This window comes from Pristiophorus japonicus, chromosome 15, assembly GCF_044704955.1.
Source record: "Pristiophorus japonicus isolate sPriJap1 chromosome 15, sPriJap1.hap1, whole genome shotgun sequence".
Taxonomy (NCBI): Eukaryota; Metazoa; Chordata; class Chondrichthyes; family Pristiophoridae; genus Pristiophorus; species Pristiophorus japonicus.
Window position 1 is genome coordinate 37,426,217 of NC_091991.1, and position 18,397 is coordinate 37,444,613.

Genomic DNA, 18,397 nt, shown 5'->3' on the forward strand with positions numbered 1-18,397 from the left:
TAAAGTTTAAAGTTTAATTTGTTTAAATTGTCGGTTTTAATACCCCTTTAATAAGGGGGCATTTGTTTTACATTTGTTTTACAGATGTAACGAAAATAGTTGTAGAGCTGTTGAGTTGGGAGTGGCTTAGTCAGTCACGTGATGTTCACAAGACTCAATAAAACCCCAGCCAATTGGGTTCAGGGGATCCATGATGAGGCAGATGGTTGTGAGCCTGGTGGATGAACTGGTGATGTAGAGTGTGATTGTTAAACCTTTGCTGATAAACCAACTAGTTCTTAATATCAATGTTTTGCTGTGAATTCTTCAGCAAAGAACCCATGAAGCAAATAAATTACACCCACCAATTTCCCACCTGTTTTGGCAGCAAAAGCCCAGATTGCAATTTTGACTCCAGCCTTAGTGGGGAAGCTGCTGTGGTTTGCCCATCATGTGAATACAGCTAGCAGGGGTTCTGGGTTCAGAAGAGGCTGATTAAGGCAAGTTTTTTTTTTTTACTTTCCTTGTTGGGCCAGGAGCAGCAGGAGGGCTCAAGGAAAGTAAAGGCCTTTCCCTGACCTCAACACTTTCTCCTTCTCTCCAGCGAGACCCTCCCGAAACCTGCACCCTGTGACTTTCCTTTTGTCGATGAGCCTTCCTTTGGTACCAGCCGGTGATTTCCTGGCATCCAAACTTGCACTCACCCTCGCTCACTCACCCGTCAGCCAGCTGCTGCTTTCCGCCCATTTCAGGCGGGTAGCTCACTGTCGATGTGCAGGTGTGAGCTGGGAGTTAGAATCACCCGATTGCATGCGTTGGGCACGTTTGGCAATTGTCCTTCAGATGTCCCAAAGCGCTTCACAGCCAATGAAGTACTTTTGAAATGTACTCACTCTTGTAATGTAGAGAAACACAGCAGGCAACTTGCACGCAGCAAGGTTCCACAGGCAGCAATGAGATAAATTAACAAATAACGGGGTAGAAATTCACCTCCACCCGAAATGGATCCCACCTACCGCTTTTGATGTGTTTTCACCGCCGCGGTAGATGAGGTAGCTTTTTGCGCGAAATTCAGCTCTTTGTCATTTTTTTTCGAGCGGACCAGAAATCGGTCATAATGAGGGCAGTAGTGCGGCGATGAGCACACTAGAGGGGCGGAAGTGGAGGCGGGACGGAATCTCTGCCGCTGTCAATCATCAGTGTAGCGCCGATGGCGTCATGATGCTTGTGCGTCACCACCTCTCTCCCCTTCATTTAAAGGGGATGGCGACTGCAAGCTCTGCGATTCTTTTAGTTAGGGCCACCAGGGAGGGTTTCGGCCGGGCCAGCGGCCAAGCACCCAAGAGGGGGGGTGCCAGGTTGCCTGTTGGCGGCCCAGCTGAACCCAGGGGCATAATTGTTGGGCCGACCCGGCAGTCGGCTGACAAAAAAAATAAAATGGCGGCTGCGGCAGTGCGCCCACCCCTTGAATGGCTGCCGTACAGCCATGTTGCGCACATTGAAAACAGTGCACCGACAGAAAAATCCCAAAGATTTTTCTCCCTGAATTTAGCGTGAGGTGTGGGAGATCGGCGGTGCGCACTTTGATGATGCACTTAGGAGCGGTTGGCAGCAGTGGGATGGAAGTGGGGACCGCTGGAAAAAGCACCTAGGAGAATTTTGCGAGCGGTGGCCATTCGACGCCAAATCAGTGGCATATTGACTCCGCCACGTGGCCGCTGCATTCCGTTGTAAGAGGTATTTTCGGGAGGCTGAATTTCGGCCCCTATGTGTTTTAGTGATGGTGATTGAGGGATCACTGTGGGCAGGACAGCGGCAGAGTTCCCTCCTCTTCTTCAAATAGTGGAATAGATCTTTTACAGTTAGCTGGACAGGCAGTGAGGGGCCTTGGTTTAAGGCCTCACCTGAAAGAATGTTGAATGCTTCATTCAACAAAGGAGCATCTTTTCAGTAATGAAACCTTCATCTTGGCTACCTCCAGACTTGGCTATTCCAAAGTTCTCCTGGCTGGCCTCCCATCTTCCACTCTCCATAAACTTTAGCTCATCCACAACTCTGCCATCCCTAAGTTATCCCACAACTGGTCCTGCCTTCTCCTGACCTACTCCCTGGTCCCCCAGTGCTTCCAAATGAAAATTCTCATTCTCGTGTTTAAATCCACTCATGACCTTGATGCTCCTTATCTCTGTAACCGTATCCAGACCTAATGCCCACCCCGCCAAATTCTCCACTCCTCCATCTTTGGCCTTTTGTGCATCCTGCCTCCCTTCGCCCCAACATTAGGGCTGTGACTTCAGCTGTGTAGGCCCAACGCTTGGAATTCCTGCTTTAGACCCCGCCACCCTCCCACCCCATATCACTCAAGATCCTTCTTAAAATCTACCTCTTTGGCCAAGCAGTTGACAACACCTTCACTCAGAAGGTGGTGAATCTTTAGAATTCTCCACCCCTGAGGGCTGTGGTGGCTCAGTCTTTGAGTCTATTCAAGACAACATTTGATAGATTTTTGGATATTGAGGGAATCAAAGGATATGGGGATAGTACAGGAAAGTAAGTTGAGGTAGAAGATCAGCCATAATCTTATTGAATGGTGGAGCAGGCTCGAGGGGCCAAATGGCCTTCTCCTAATTCTTATCTTAATGTCTCCTTCATTGACTCAGCATCCATTTTTGTCTCATTACACATTTTTGAAGCGCCTTGGGACAATTTCCATGTTAAAGGCCTTACATAAAACACAAGTTGTAATTGCTGTACTGCACTGAAATGGCAACTTAGATTATGTGCTCAAATCCCTGGAGCGTGGCTTGAATCTATTACTAGTTGATTCACAGGTAAGGTACTACCACTGATCAGCGGCCGATAGAGGCTGATAGAGCAAGCGCTCTACTCGGAACTCCTACATGGCAAATGAGCCCCAGGTGGACAGAGGAAATGTGTCAAGGACACCCTCAGAGCCTCATTGATAAAATGCAACATCAGCACCGACACCTGGGAATCCCTGGCCAGAGACCGCCCTAAGTGGAGGAAGTGCACCTGGGAGGGCGCTGAGCACCTCAAGTCTCGTCGCCGAGAGCATTCAGAAACCAAGCGCAGGCAGCGGAAAGAACGTGCGGCAAACCTGTCCCACCCACCCTTTCCTTCAACAACTGTCTGTCCCACCTGTGACAGGGACTGTGGTTCTCGTATTGGACTTTTCAGTCACCTGAGAACTCACTTTTAGAGTGGAAGCAAGTCTTCCTCGATTTCGATGGACTGAATATGTCGATGATGATACACATACTGTCTTAATCCAAGCCAATCTCTCTCTCTGGCAATGTGTTAGTTATTTTAGTTCAGTATCCCTTTAATCTCTAATGTCATTAGATAATTTCTCCAAGGTGCTCCAACATATTCACAGTATTGCAACATGTTAAAACAAACTACTATGGAATCACTTAGTAGTGCAAACCTCCAATTTGCACCTTATGTTAAGAGATTTTAGCGCTGCATTTCTCAGGACTGCATGAATACAATTTTTCTGCATTTAGCAACTTTACACTGGTGTTTAATTTGATGTGAACCATTAACTGTGCTCAAAATGGAATTTTTTAAAGGTGTGGGAAAACAAAATAAAAGTGAATATTTTTCTAATCTATTTTAGACTATGAATAAAAATGTATAACTAAAGAAAGTCTAGTGCTACATTTCTAGTCCCCTGAGATATGGTCACAGCCTCTGGATTTTAGACAAAAAAATGTATTTGTTTTTTCTGCAAATTTTCTGTAACTTAGTCCCAAAATATAGTAAAACAAAAGCTGAACTGGAAATTTCATTAACTTTGCTTTTAACTTCCACCCCTCCCTTACCTACACATTGCTCGATTTCTCTATCTATTTCTATTTCTGAGGTTCAGCTACCCATGAATATCTGCGACAAGCCCTCCGTCCCCCACAGCTACCTGGGCTACACTTCCTCCCACCACTCTTCCTGTAGGACTCCCTTCCATCTTCCCATTTTCTCCGTTTCTGTTGCATCTGTTCCGACGATGCCACCTTCCACTACTGGAGCAAGTCACTGATGGTACATCATTCCTGAAACTCTTTTGGAGTCCTAGGGGTAGAAATTGCCCCCCGCCCGAAACAGGGTGCTCCTACCCCTTTTCGATGGTTTTTACTGCAGCTGCGGTTCAGGTCGACTCTTTTAAGAAATTCCGCTCTTTGTTTTTTTTTTTGTTTTGATCCGGAAGTCGGTGTAAATGGGGGCGGTGTCTACACCTGAGGGGAAAGCCTTCGTGATTTTTAAACTTTGGCCCATTGGGCCTGCAGGAAGTGTTTTGGCTGGGCCAGCGGCCTGGCACCCAAGAGGAGCCACCCGAACCCGGGAGCATAATTGTCGGGCCAACATGCACGCATACAGGCATGTCCAGGAAAACAATCATGGTGGGGAGAGCCCAGAGCAGCAGCAGCCACATTATCCTTGTGGAGCTCAGAGGAGCACTCCTACTCCTCGTGCCCCACAAAAAATAGTTATTTACTTATGTTTTGGGGGCTACTGCCTCTTCATTGCTTGGTTCAACTGACAGCATGTGCACAGTTGTCCCTGGAAACAAGATGAACAACAATAAGTTGTATTTATATAGCACCTTTAACGTAGCAGGAAGTCCTATATACATCATAGGATCCCGATTCACATACAGTGATGAGGCTCCTACCTGATTCATCTGGGCCGTTCCTTGAGAGCTATGTTTAGCTCAATAATAGCGTTTTTAACATCTATTACACCGAGGTTCCCCGTGACGGCATAATCAGAAATCCTGAAATTTAACCACAATCAAAAAACCCTTTCGTACTTACGTCACTGCCGCATAGCACATCTCTCACAAAATTCTTTCAAAATTCTTTTATTTTCAGCGTTGCTACTTCACCAACACAATCAAACACATCTGAAAATAACATTTATATTATAAACACCTAAAGAAATGTAACCAAAACAAGTCGCAACTTACTATTTTATAAATTGTCAACAATTTTCTTCCTGCCCAGCCTACCCGTCTCTCAGGAGCCTCAATTATCTTCACTCCTGGAATCCCAAGGAATTTTCACTCACCCATTTACCCAAAGTTTTTCCATGTTCTACACATTTGTAAGCTTTCTGGCATAACATGCCTCATTTGTAGCCTCCATGCAAACACTAGACATCTGTATCCCTCACTACTGCTTTCTATAAGCACAAATGCCATTTCATTCCATTTGTCCTTCATCTCTGAAATCCTCCGAACACTCTCCCTGGCAGCTGCATCCTCATTAAAGACCAAGCTCCCAGCCCTGCATGTCACAATTTCCTGTTATCAATGCAGTGTTACATAGACTCTGACAACAGTATGATCAATGCAGATGCTTTTAATTAATTTTTCAAATATGGACTGTTCACCATTTTCATAATTAAATGCATACATGGTCCAATGAGGTAATTCACTAGGAGTTGTGGCTCCAGCTGATCTAAGTTTGGGAAACATTTGCTTTGATTTCTATGTGCAGCAATATCATAAAGATATTCTTTTTTTAAATATATTAATTCCATATCAATTCTTACCCCATAATCACCTGACTCACAAAGACGCACAAAATACTACAGATTCACTAATATATTCATAAAAGGCTTTGATGTTGTGGTTCATGTTCCCTGAAGTCTTAATTTGCTTTCTCTTTTGGTTTCCCGGAGCAGTTTATTAACTTCCATAACCTTATTCTTCAACTTAACTCTGTCCTTTAACTCTCTGTAGATTTCATTTCCTCTTATCCCCCCATGACTTCACTTGTTCAATTTCCATCTTTCTCCGCATCCTCCCCCCCTCCCTCGGCCGAGTGGAACATGATTGCTTTGTTTCCTCTGTAATTGTCATGTATTCAACTATCGTTGTAACCCATGTATAAGCTGAACTAAGTTGTACACCTTGAGAACATTGACCACAAGGGGGTGAACATGTGGGAGACACTCCTAACCTGGACTTTCTGGTAAAAAAGGGGAAGCTCCACCCACCTTCATCACTTGAGGTCTTGGTAATAAAGATTACTGGTTGCAGAGTGACCTTCTCTTAAGTATGGGCCTCGTGTGCATTTATACTGTATAGTAAGGACATATTATTGGCGACGAAAAACTGGGATTTAAATCACACGAGCATGGCCACTAGCAGCACAGAAGAGAGGGACTGTGTTGGTGATGATTGGGACGACTTTATTGAGAGACTACAGCAAAGTTTTGTCACTAAGGAATGGTTGGGACAGGATTCAGTTGACAAATGCAGGGCTCATCTCCTGATGGTTTGTGGATCCAGAACGTACTCCCTGATGAAGGATCTTCTTGCGCCAGAGAAGCCGACGGACAAGACGTTCGAAGTGCTCAGTAAGTTGATCGGGGAACACCTTAAACCGGCGAGCAGCATGCACATGGCGAGACACCGGTTTTACACGCATCGGCGGCGAGAAGGGCAAAGCATTCCAGACTTCGTGACAGATCTCCGGCGACTGGCAAGCTTATGTAAGTTCCCAGATGCATGCAGAGCGGAGATGCTGCGAGAATTTTTTATTGAGGGCATCAGGCACGCTGGGGTTTTCAGGAAACTGATTGAGACCAAAGACTTGACCTTGGATGTGGCAGCTCTGATAGCCCAGACATTTATCTCAGGGGAGGAAGAGACCAGAATGATGTATGACAAAAATCTTGGCTCAAATATGGCAAATGACCAGGGACTCAACATTGTTAACACGGCACACAGTTCTCTAGGCAGACAAGGGCAATCGGACATGCCCCAGCATGTAGTCGAACCCAAAGGGGGAATTCAACAGGGACAATGGCTAGCTGAACGGCGATTCATGCCATCGCAATGGACAATGCAGCCAATAATGGGGCCATCAACACCTGTTAATGGTGCGCTCAAGGACAGTTACAGAAACAGTCAGAGACGATCAACTGGTAATGGACCTTTTCTTTCCAACAACGGGGCCTCCAGCTTATCCTGGAGGTGTGGAGGCAAACACCCAGCCAGAGCTTGCAGGTATCAGCAATATACCTGCAGAAACTGCAACGTCAGCGGTCACTTGGCACGTATGTGCAGGAAGCCTGCAGCCAGGTTGATGTATGAGAAGGACGGGCCCGATGTAAACCCTCCTAGGCCAAATGAATACTGGGGGAAATCGCTGGAAGCTGAAATTCAGCGAGTTCATGTGGAGCACATATACAGTTCATATACCAGTACGCCACCGATAATGATGAAAGTGCTCCTCAATGGCATCCCAGTATTAATGGAGCTAGACACGGGGGCCAGCCAGTCCCTGATGAGTATCAAACAGTTCAAAAGGTTGTGGGTGTCCAAGACCAGGAGGCCAAAACTAGTGCCGATTGTCGCACAGCTACGGACTTACACAAAGCAGATCATTCCGGTGCTAGGCAGCGCCACGGTAGTCGTCACCCACAAAGATTTGGAGAACAGGTTGCCACTCTGGATTGTCCCGGGGATGGTGCCGCACTACTGGGGAGGAGTTGGCTTGCTGTCATGAACTGGAAATGGGGCGATGTCAATGCAATTTCTTCTGTGGAGTGAGCATCATGCTCACAGGTCCTGGACAAATTTGACTCATTATTTCAACCTGGCATCGGCACTTTCATAGGGGCCAAGGTAGTGATTCACATAAAACCGGATGCCAGGCCAGTACACCACAAGGCCAGAGCAGTGCCGTATGTGATGCGGGAAAAGATAGAATGCGAATTGGACCGCCTGCTGAGGGAAGGCATCATCTTGCCAATCGAATTCAGTGACTGGGCGTGCCCGATCGTTATGGTGCTCATGGCGGATGGGCCGGTCAGGGTATGTGGCGATTACAAGGCCACCATCAATCGGGTGTCACTCCAAGACCAGTACCCGCTACCGAGAGCGGAGGACCTCTTTGCGACGCTATCCTGTGGCAAACTTTTTTCAAAATTGGACCTGACCTCAGCTTACATGACCCAGGAGCTGGCGAGTGAGTCGAAGAAGCTGACCACCAACACGACACACAAGGGGTTGTTTGAGTATAACAGATGTCCGTTCGGAATTCGTTCGCCCGCCGCGATCTTTCAGAAGAATATGGAAAGCCTCCTCAAGTCGATTCCAAGGATGGTGGTTTTTCAAGACTACATCCTCATCATGGGTCGCGATACTGAAGAACACCTCCACAACCTGGAGGAGGTGCTACGCAGACTGGACCAGGTAGGGCTGCGACTGAAAAAGGCGAAGTGCGTCTTCTTAGCTCCAGAGGTAGAATTCTTGGGGAGGAGGGTAGCAGCAGACGGGATCAGACCTACTGATCCAAAACGGAAGCGATCCAGAGAACACCCAGACCCCGTAACACAGCAGAGCTGCGTTCGTTGCTGGGGCTCCTGAACTATTTTGGTAACTTTTTTCCCAAATTGAGCACGCTGTTAGAGCCGCTACATGTGCTCCTATGCAAAGGTCATGATTGAGTCTGGGGGGACAGCCAGGAAAGGGTTTTTGATAGAGCATGCAATTTGTTATGTTCCAACAAACTGTTAACATTATATGACCCGTATAAGAAACTTGTTTTAATGTGCAATGACGGTCCTATGGGGTCGGGTGTGTGTTGCAGCATGTTAATGCCAATGGTCAGTTACAGCCGGTAGCTTATGCCTCCAGAAGTCTGTCCCAGACAGAAAGGGGCTACGTTTTGGTAGAAAAGGAAGCGCTAGCATGTGTATATGCAGTAAGAGTTAAGTCATGGCAGGAGAGCTCGGTCACGTGATATGCTCCTCCTGTACCATGTGGTAACTCAGGGACACTTCCGGTGTCCCTGATGACTACGTGTGCGAGAAGTGTATCTGCCTCCAGCTCCTGGCGGTCGGCATTGCGGAATTGGAGCTGAGGGTGGATTCACTCTGGAGCATCCACGATGCTGAGAATGATGTGAGTAGCACGTGTAGTGAGTTGGTCTTACCGCAGGTGAAGGGTCCACAGCCAGCTAGGGAATGGAAGACCAGCAGGAAGAGCAGTGCAAGGAAGGTAGTGCAGGGGTCCCCTGCGGTCATCCCCCTGCAAAACAGATACATCGTTTTGAGTACTGTTGAGGGGGATGACTCATCAGGGGAGGGCAGCAGCAGCCAAGTTCATGGCACCGTGGCTGGCTCTGCTGCACAGGAGGGCAGGAAAAAGAGTGGGAGAGCGATAGTGATAGGGGATTCGATTGTAAGGGGAATAGATAGGCGTTTCTGCGGCCGCAACCGAGACTCCAGGATGGTATGTTGCCTCCCTGGTGCAAGGGCCAAGGATGTCTCGGAGCGGGTGCAGGACATTCTGAAAAGGGAGGGTGAACAGCCAGTTGTTGTGGTGCACATTGGTACCAACGATATAGGTAAAAAAAGGGATGAGGTCCTACGAGACGAATTTAAGGAGCTAGGAGGTAAATTAAAATGTAGGACCTCAAAAGTAGTAATCTCGGGATTGCTACCAGTGCCACGTGCTAGTCAGAGTAGGAATCGCAGGATAGCTCAGATGAATACGTGGCTTGAGCAGTGGTGCAGTAGGGAGGGATTCAAATTCCTGGGGCATTGGAACCGGTTTTGGGGGAGGTGGGACCAGTACAAACCGGACGGTCTGCACCTAGGCAGGACTGGAACCAATGTCCTAGGGGGAGTGTTTGCTAGTGCTGTTGGGGAGGAGTTAAACTAATATGGCAGGGGGATGGGAACCAATGCAGGGAGACAGAGGGAAACAAAAAGGAGACAAAAGCAAAAGACAGAAAGGAGATGAGTAAAAGTGGAGGGCAGAGAAACCCAAGGCAAAAAACAAAAAGGGCCACTGAATATAAAGGGGCTGCAGGAGTGGTCAAAACTAAAAATCATGGTTTAAAAACTAGGATTAAAACACTCTACCTAAACGCACACAGCATTCGAAATAAAGTAAATGAGTTGACGGCACAAATCATTACAAATGGGTATGATTTGGTGGCCATTACAGAAACGTGGTTGCAGGGTGGCCAAGACTGGGAATTAAACATACAGGGGTATTTGACGATTCGGAAAGATAGACAAGAAGGGAAAGGAGGTGGGGTAGCTCTGTTAATAAAGGATGATATTAGGGCAGTTGTGAGGGATGATATTGGCTCGAATGAACAAAATGTTGAATCATTGTGGATGGAGATTAGAGAGAGTAAGGGAAAAAGTCACTGGTGGGCGTAGTTTATAGGCCCCCAAATAATAGTTTCACGGTGGGGCGGGCAATAATCAAGGGAATAATGGAGGCACGTGAAAAAGGAATGGCAGTAATCATGGGGGATTTTAACCTACATATCGATTGGTCAAATCAAATCGCACGGGGTAGCCTGGAGGAGGAATTCATAGAATGCATACAGGATTTTTTCTTAGAACAATATGTTACAGAACCTACAAGGGAGCAAGCTATCTTAGATCTGGTCCTGTGTAATGAGACAGGAAAAATAAACGATCTCCTAGTAAAAGATCCTCTCGGAATGAGTGATCACAGTATGGTTGAATTTGTAATACAGATTGAGGGTGAGGAAGTAGTGTCGCAAACGAGTGTACTATGCTTAAACAAAGGGGACTACAGTGGGATAAGGGCAGAGTTGGCGAAAGTAGACTGGAAACACAGACTAAACGGTGGCACAATTGAGGAACAGTGGAGGACTTTTAAGGAGCTCTTTCATAGTGGTCAACAAAAATATATTCCAGTGAAAAAGAAGGGCGGTAAGAGAAGGGATAACCAGCCGTGGATAACCAAGGAAATAAAGGAGAGTATCAAATTAAAGACCAATGCGTATAAGGTGGCCAAGGTTAGTGGGAAACTAGAAGATTGGGAAAATTTTAAACAACAGCAAAGAATGACTAAGAAAGCAATAAAGAAAGGAAAGATAGATTCCGAAGGTAAACTTGCGCAAAACATAAAAACAGATAGTAAAAGCTTTTACAGATATATAAAACGGAAAAGAGTGACTAAAGTAAATGCTGGTCCCTTAGAAGATGAGAAGGGGGATTTAATAATGGGAAATGTGGAAATGACTGAGACCTTAAACAATTATTTTGCTTCAGTCTTCACAGTGGAAGACACAAAAACCATGCCAAAAATTGCTGGTCACAGGAATGTGGGAAGGGAGGACCTTGAGACAATCACTATCACTAGGGGGTTAGTGCTGGACAGGCTAATGGGACTCAAGGTAGACAAGTCCCCTGGTCCGGATGAAATGCATCCCAGGGTATTAAAAGAGATGGCGGAAGTTATAGCAGATGCATTCGTTATAATCTACCAAAATTCTCTGGACTCTGGGGAGGTACCAGCGGATTGGAAAGCAGCTAATGTAACGCCTCTGTTTAAAAAAGGGGGCAGACAAAAGGCAGGTAACTATAGGCCGGTTAGTTTAACATCTGTAGTGGGGAAAATGCTTGAAACTATCATTAAGGAAGAAATAGCAGGACATCTTGATAGGAATAGTGCAATCAAGCAGACACAACATGAATTCATGAAGGGGAAATCATGTTTAACTAATTTACTGGAATTCTTTGAGGATATAATGAGCATGGTGGATAGGGGTATACCGATGGATCTGGTGTATTTAGATTTCCAAAAGGCATTTGATAAGGTGCCACACAAAAGGTTACTGCAGAAGATAAGGGTACGCGGAGTCAGAGGAAATGTATTAGCATGGATAGAGAATTGGCTGGCTAACAGAAAGCACAGAGTCAGGATAAATGGGTCCTTTTCGGGTTGGAAATCGGTGGTTAGTGGTGTGCCACAGGGATCGGTGCTGGGACCACAACTGTTTACAATATACATAGATGACCTAGAAGAGGGGACAGAGTGTAGTGTAACAAAATTTGCAGATGACACATAGATTAGTGGGAAAGCGGGTTGTGTAGAGGACACAGAGAGGCTGCCAAGAGATTTAGATAGGTTAAGCGAATGGGCTAAGGTTTGCCAGATGGAATACAATGTCGGCAAGTGTGAGGTCATCCATCTTGGGAAAAAAAAAGTAAAAGGGAATATTATTTGAATGGGGAGAAATTACAACATGCTGAGGTGCAGAGGGACCTGGGGGTCCTTGTGCATGAATCCCAAAAAGTTAGTTTGCAGGTGCAGCAGGTAATCAGGAAGACGAATGGAATATTGGCCTTCATTGCGAGAGGGATGGAGTACAAAAGCAGGGAGGTCCTTCTGCAATTGTATAGGGTATTGGTGAGGCCGCACCTGGAGTACTGTGTGCAGTTTTGGTCACCTTACTTAAGGAAGGATATACTAGCTTTGGAGGGGGTACAGAAACGATTCACTAGGCTGATTCCGGAGATGAGAGGGTTACCTGATGATGATAGATTGAGTAGACTGGGTCTTTACTCGTTGGAGTTCAGAAGGATGAGGGGTGATCTTACAGAAACATTTAAAATAATGAAAGGGATAGACAAGATAGAGGCAGAGAGGTTGTTTCCACTGGTCGGGGAGACTCGAACTAGGGGGCACAGCCTCAAAATACGGGGGAGCCAATTTAAAACCGAGTTGAGAAGGAATTTCTTCTCCCAGAGGGTTGTGAATCTGTGGAATTCTCTGCCCAAGGAAGCAGTTGAGGCTAGCTCATTGAATGTATTCAAGTCACAGATAGATAGATTTTTAACCAATAAGGAAATTAAGGGTTATGGGGAGCGGGTGGGTAAGTGGAGCTGAGTCCACGGCCAGATCAGCCAGATCTTGTTGAATGGCGGAGCAGGCTCGAGGGGCTAGATGGCCTACTCCTGTTCCTAATTCTTATGCTCTTATGTAAAAAAGATGCACCAGTACCTGTTTGGCAGGAAATTTGAGCTAGAGACAGATCACAAAATCCTAATGTCCCTTTTGGCCGACAACAAGCCCATAAATGCGAATGCATCGTCCCGCATACAGAGGTGGGCACTTACGTTAGCCGCCTATGACTATACAATTCGGCACAGACCGGGCACTGAAAACTGCACCGATGCACTCAGCAGGCTCCCACTAGTCATCACTGAGGTGGCAACTGAGCATGATGCTGAGATGGTCATGGCTGTTGAAGCTTTCGAAAGCGAAGGCTCACCTGTGACCGCCCGTTAGATTAAAGTCTGGACAAATAAAGACCCGCTACGGTCTTTAGTTAAGAAATGTGTCCTGAATGGAGACTGGGCAGCCACATACGGGACATGCCCTGAGGAATTTAAACTGTTTCATAGGCGCAAGGATGAACTCTCAATTCAGGCCGATTGTCTACTGTGGGGAAGCCGAATAGTCATGCCCCAGATGGGCAGAGAGGTGTTTATCAGAGAACTTCACAATGAGCACCCAGGCATTGTCATGATGAAGGCAATTGCCAGGTCACACGTTTGGTTGCCAGGGATAGATGCAGACCTGGAACTTTGTGTTCGCAGGTGCAACACGTGTGTTCAGCTGGGCAACGCACCCAGGGAAGCCCCCCTTAGCCCCTGCTCCTGGCTCGCCAAGCCATGGTCATGCATCCATGTGGACTACGCAGGTCCTTTCATGGGAAAAATGTTTTTGGTTGTAGTAGACGCCTACTCCAAATGGATTGAGTGTGCCATTTTAAATTCAAGCACATCCTCTGCCATGGTCGAAATTCTACAGGCAATGTTCGCCGCCGATGGTCTACCGGATATGTTGGTCAGCGACAATGGCCCGTGCTTCACAAGCACTGAATTCCAGGACTTCATGGTAGGCAATGGAATCAACCATGTCAGAACGGCACCGTTCAAGCCGGCCCAAAACGGCCAGGCGGAACAAGCAGTGCAAATAATCAAACAGGGGTTGCTCAGAATCCAAGGGGGTTCCCTACAAAGCTGCTTATCACGCCTCCTGTTGGCCAATAGATCCCGACCACGCTCACTCACAGGGGTTCCACCCGCAGAGCTGCTAGTGAAAAGGACGCTCAAAACCAGGTTATCCATTATACACCCTACTATGAAAGAAATTGTTGAGAGCAGGCGTCAGTCACAATGTGACTACCACGACAGGAATGCGAGGGCGCAATGTATTGATGTCAATGACCCCGTTTTTTCCTTAATTACGCTGCAGGGCCCAAATGGCTTTCAGGCACTGTGATTGCCAAAGAGGGGAATAGGGTTTTGGTAGTTAAACTTACCAATGGACAAATCTGCCGCAAACACGTGGATCAAACTAAAAGGAGGTTCAGAAACCCCATAGAAGAAGCAGAGGAAGAACATGATGTCGAGTTTACTCCACCACAGGTGACCAAACACCGGAACCAAGTGGAGGAGAGCCCAGTCACTGTGGGCAGTTCAGACAGGCCTGAGGCACTGCAGACAGCAGACACTCAGGCCAGTGCCCAACAACTGGAGCCCCAACTCAGGCGCTCTGCAAGGGCGCGTAAACCACCAGAGAGACTTAACCTGTGATCCCAATAAGACTTTGGGGGGGGAAGGTGATGTCATGTATTCAACTATCATTGTAACCCATGTATAAGCTGACCTAGGTTGTACACCTTGAGAACATTGACCACAAGGGGGTGAGCTTGTGGGAGACACTCCTAACCTGGACTTTCAGATATAAAAGGGGAAGCTCCACCCACCTTCATCACTTGAGGTCTTGGTAATAAAGGTAACTGGTCACAGAGTGACCTTCTCTCAAGTATGGGCCTCGTGTGCATTTATACTGTATAGTAAGGACATATTAGTAATGTATGCCTGAAACTATTCATTTTTGTGCATCTTTTATTGCTATTGCATCAACAGTCTCTTTATTGCTGCCTGTCAAAAGAAATGAGCAATGGGTGATTTTCATCATCACCACCTGGGCAATAATCTGGTGGTGTAGATCACATGCCCTTTATAGAATACACTTAACTTTCCTTTCAGTGACTTCAAGACAGTGAAGATGGAAAATCTCCCACCATGATCCAGAACAGTTCATGGGCTTCAAATGGAGCTTCTGGCAGTCCTGACACGAGCATGGGCTTCTGTATAATCCTAGTATCTTTAATTCACAACAGTGTACAACAAGCAAGACTTTCTAACTGAAATACAAGGTTAGTCACCAAGAAATTCAGCTTGTTAATATTTAACAATCTAAATAAGTAAAGTTGTATTTTCCAAATACATTGTTAAATAAGAATAACTAATAAAATCCAAATTTTACAATAACAAGATTATGATTCCTAGCCCCATTGCTCTGGAGCCTTATTAAAAACTTCTGTCGAGGGTAGAAGAGAAGAAATACAGTTTGCAAAATAAGAGTAAGTTCAATGAAATTTGATCATGAATAGTTTAATGTCATGTTGATACTCTGCAGGCTGGCACATTTGGTGCAAGGGCTTAGAAAGAATGTTGAAGTTTGGTTTTTGATCTAAGTTTCTCTTTGTTTTATGTGTAATTATTAAAAAAATGCTTTATAATCCAGAATAAATGTGAATACTCCCCAGTAATGTCCCCTGAAAACTGCACTGCCTCCTGTGCGGCCCGCCTTCCCCAATGCGTGGTCCATTCAAATTTTTGCGTGTGTGTGGTATCTACAATGTAAAAGCTGGTGAGCGGCCTGCGTGGGACCTTGCAGAGGATCGTGCGGCCACACGGCTTAGCGGGAATATTGCTCCCCAGTCCAAGGTTGTGTTTTAACTCCTGAGCACTTCTGCATTAAATAATATTCACATTTAATCAAATTCAGTCGTGTAAAATCAAATGTCTAAGATCCCAAACATATTCAATTCCTGCTTTTAACAACAACAACTTGTATTTAAGAAAGAAAAGAAAGACTTGCATTTATATAGCACATTTCACGACCACCGGACATCTCAAAGCGCTTTACAGTCAATGAAATACTTTTGGAGTGTAGTCACTGTAGTAATGTGGGAAACGCAGCAGTCAACTTGCGCACAGCAAACTCCCACAAACAGCAATGTGATAACGACCAGATAATCTGTTTTTGTTATGTTGATTAAGGGATAAATATTGGCCAGCATCATCATCATCATCTTAGGCGGTCCCTCGAACGAGGATGACTTGCTTCCGCATGAGTTCACAGATGTTTCAATGAAAGATCCGATATTCCAGTCCTGAATTCCAATTGAAAGGGTGGACGATGCCTGTGTGTGGATTTTATTAACGTGTGGTGACCGTTGCACATCAGCCACCACACGGGTTTGACAGAGCTAGGCCTTTATCCAGTGGCAAGGGTTAACCAAGACAACTGGAGACCTGCTCTGCTGCACGGACCTAGTGTGCACATATCGCAGTGTGGGTTGGCCCGTACTGCCCCTGGGCTCTCAGCTCTCCTGGGGCCGTACCCTCATTTGCTGCACCTCCGACACAAACATTCGCTGCACCTCCGCCACGATCTCCCGTCGCACCTCCACACCAAACATTCACTTCCCTGCTCTTCTTCGAAATAGTGCCATGGGATCTTTTATGTCCACCTGAGAGGGCAGACAGGGCCTCAGTTTAACATCTCATCCAAAAAACAGCACCTCCGACAGTGCAGCACTCCCTCAGCACAGCACTGGAGTGTCAGCCTAGGTTTATGTGCTCAAGTTCCTGGAGTTTATATAGCACCTTTAACGTAGTCAAGCAATCCAAGGCGCTTCATCGGGGCATTGTAGACAAACACTTTGACACCGAGCCATATTAGGAGAAATTAGGGCACAAAATTAGGTGACATAAGCTTGGTCAAAGAAGTAGGTTTTAAGGAATGTCTTAAAGGAGGAAAGAGAGGTAGAGAGGCGGAGAGGTTTAGATAGGGAATTCCTGAGCTTAGGCCCTAGGCAACAGAAGGCACGGCCACCAATAGTTGAGTGATTATAATGAGGGATGCTCAAGAGGTCAGGATTAGAGGAGCGCAGATATCTCGGAGCTTGTGGAGCTGAAGGAGATTACAGATTAAGATTACAGAGATAGGGAGGGGTGGGGCAATGGAGGGATTTGAAAACAAGGATGAAAATTTGAAATCGAAGCGATGCTTAAACTGGTTAATATTCAACAGTAATAAGAAATTGCAGATGCATGACAAAAATTGAATATTTTGCTAAACATCAAAAATATTTAAAGGATTTAAAGTCTTTAAAGGATTAGCTCAGAAATATTTCAACTTTTAGGTTAGCAATGTTTAATTTTACTGACATGTAAACATGGGCCCGGATTTTGCATGGAGAATTATGTAAAGGCTATCAGTTATTACGGAGAAAATCGCACAGCAACTTACGGCGTCCGCACTTGCGCATTAAAATGCAGTAATCCGGAAGTTGCTCTCTGAGATACCCTATTCCTCCACAGGGTGCGCTATAATAATCCTCACCGATAGACTCGGCATTGAAAGACAGGCAATGGTGTGAACGTGAGGTCCTTGCCCACTAGTTACCCACTAAAGATGCCAGAAAAAGTTAGGGTTGGTGCATTTAGGAGTAGTGAATTTTTAACTGCAAGACAATTGATAATTACTGCAAATAACCTCTACGGCCCTGAAATTTTAATTTTACAAGTGTCGAGTCTCACTCTTTCAGAAGCTAATTAGTGTTGGAGATGATTTAAAAATAACATTTTAAATACATTTTAACTTTTTCTGTCTGTCTCTTTTAATCCCATCTGTCTTTCCCAATCTTTATTCTGCTTTCTATATATGGTTTAATCTAATTCATATTTTCTGGTTTAGACTTTGCGTGTCTCAGTGAGGATTCTTCTATCTGGTTCAAGAGCCACTCTGTTACTTGACCTGTTCACAGATGCCTCAGATGCCCTGTAGATGGCACCGCACTAGATAAAATGCCAAATTCGAGCAAGTCTCTGCTCAAACGTTTGCAAAGACTTTGTGGACATCGTCAGCGTAGAACGGCAAGCACGGTTCCTTCGCCCCTGACCACAAAATCCAGGCCATGATTTATGTTTTCATGAAGTGTTGAATTCTATTTTGAGACAGTGAAGAGGCCGCAGCTGAACATGACATAGTTATGGTAATAGTTCTGTGACTAATTTTATAAAAGGGAAAATAAAAGCAAAAAATTTAAAACCCCTTCATTTCGCAATATTATTATATCTTAGTTCTGATCAGAGTGATATTGATATTTAACTGTGCTTTTGGCCCAGAATATTTCAAGGTGCAATGACTCAGGGAAGTAGAGATTAATTCCTTTTTATAAATATTTAAAGAATGTGTGTGTGGGCAGGGATCTCCAAACAATTGAACAGCTATTTAATTTATCAGCATTTTACCTGCCGAGATACTTCATTCAGAGATATCGATGTTTTATTCCATCCCAGAGGCTATATTTTCTAAATAGCAAATGATTAGATGAATATGGAATACAATAAATTGCTAAGTAGCAGCTGAGATGTTATCAGCAGATGTAAAATCATAGCACAAAACCTTACAAGATTAGAAAAGGCTGGAACCGATCAAAGCGTATCCTATAGGCTTCCTGGT

At 45.5% G+C, this 18,397-nt stretch overlaps 3 long non-coding RNA genes across 3 annotated transcripts in view; 1 reads left to right on the forward strand and 2 right to left on the reverse strand.

Moving 5' to 3' along the window:
• Nucleotides 1–4,858, reverse strand: part of LOC139280702 (uncharacterized) — a 44,709-nt gene extending 39,851 nt beyond the window's left edge. The window contains exon 1 of the long non-coding RNA XR_011596748.1: nt 4,812–4,858. This is a non-coding gene — a long non-coding RNA (uncharacterized lncRNA). The remainder of the gene's footprint in view (nt 1–4,811) is intronic.
• LOC139280701 (uncharacterized) overlaps nt 1–17,952 on the forward strand; it is a 65,945-nt gene extending 47,993 nt beyond the window's left edge. The window contains exons 2-3 of the long non-coding RNA XR_011596747.1: nt 14,848–15,017; nt 17,630–17,952. This is a non-coding gene — a long non-coding RNA (uncharacterized lncRNA). The remainder of the gene's footprint in view (nt 1–14,847; nt 15,018–17,629) is intronic.
• LOC139280703 (uncharacterized) overlaps nt 4,879–18,397 on the reverse strand; it is a 115,440-nt gene continuing 101,921 nt past the window's right edge. The window contains exon 3 of the long non-coding RNA XR_011596749.1: nt 4,879–4,900. This is a non-coding gene — a long non-coding RNA (uncharacterized lncRNA). The remainder of the gene's footprint in view (nt 4,901–18,397) is intronic.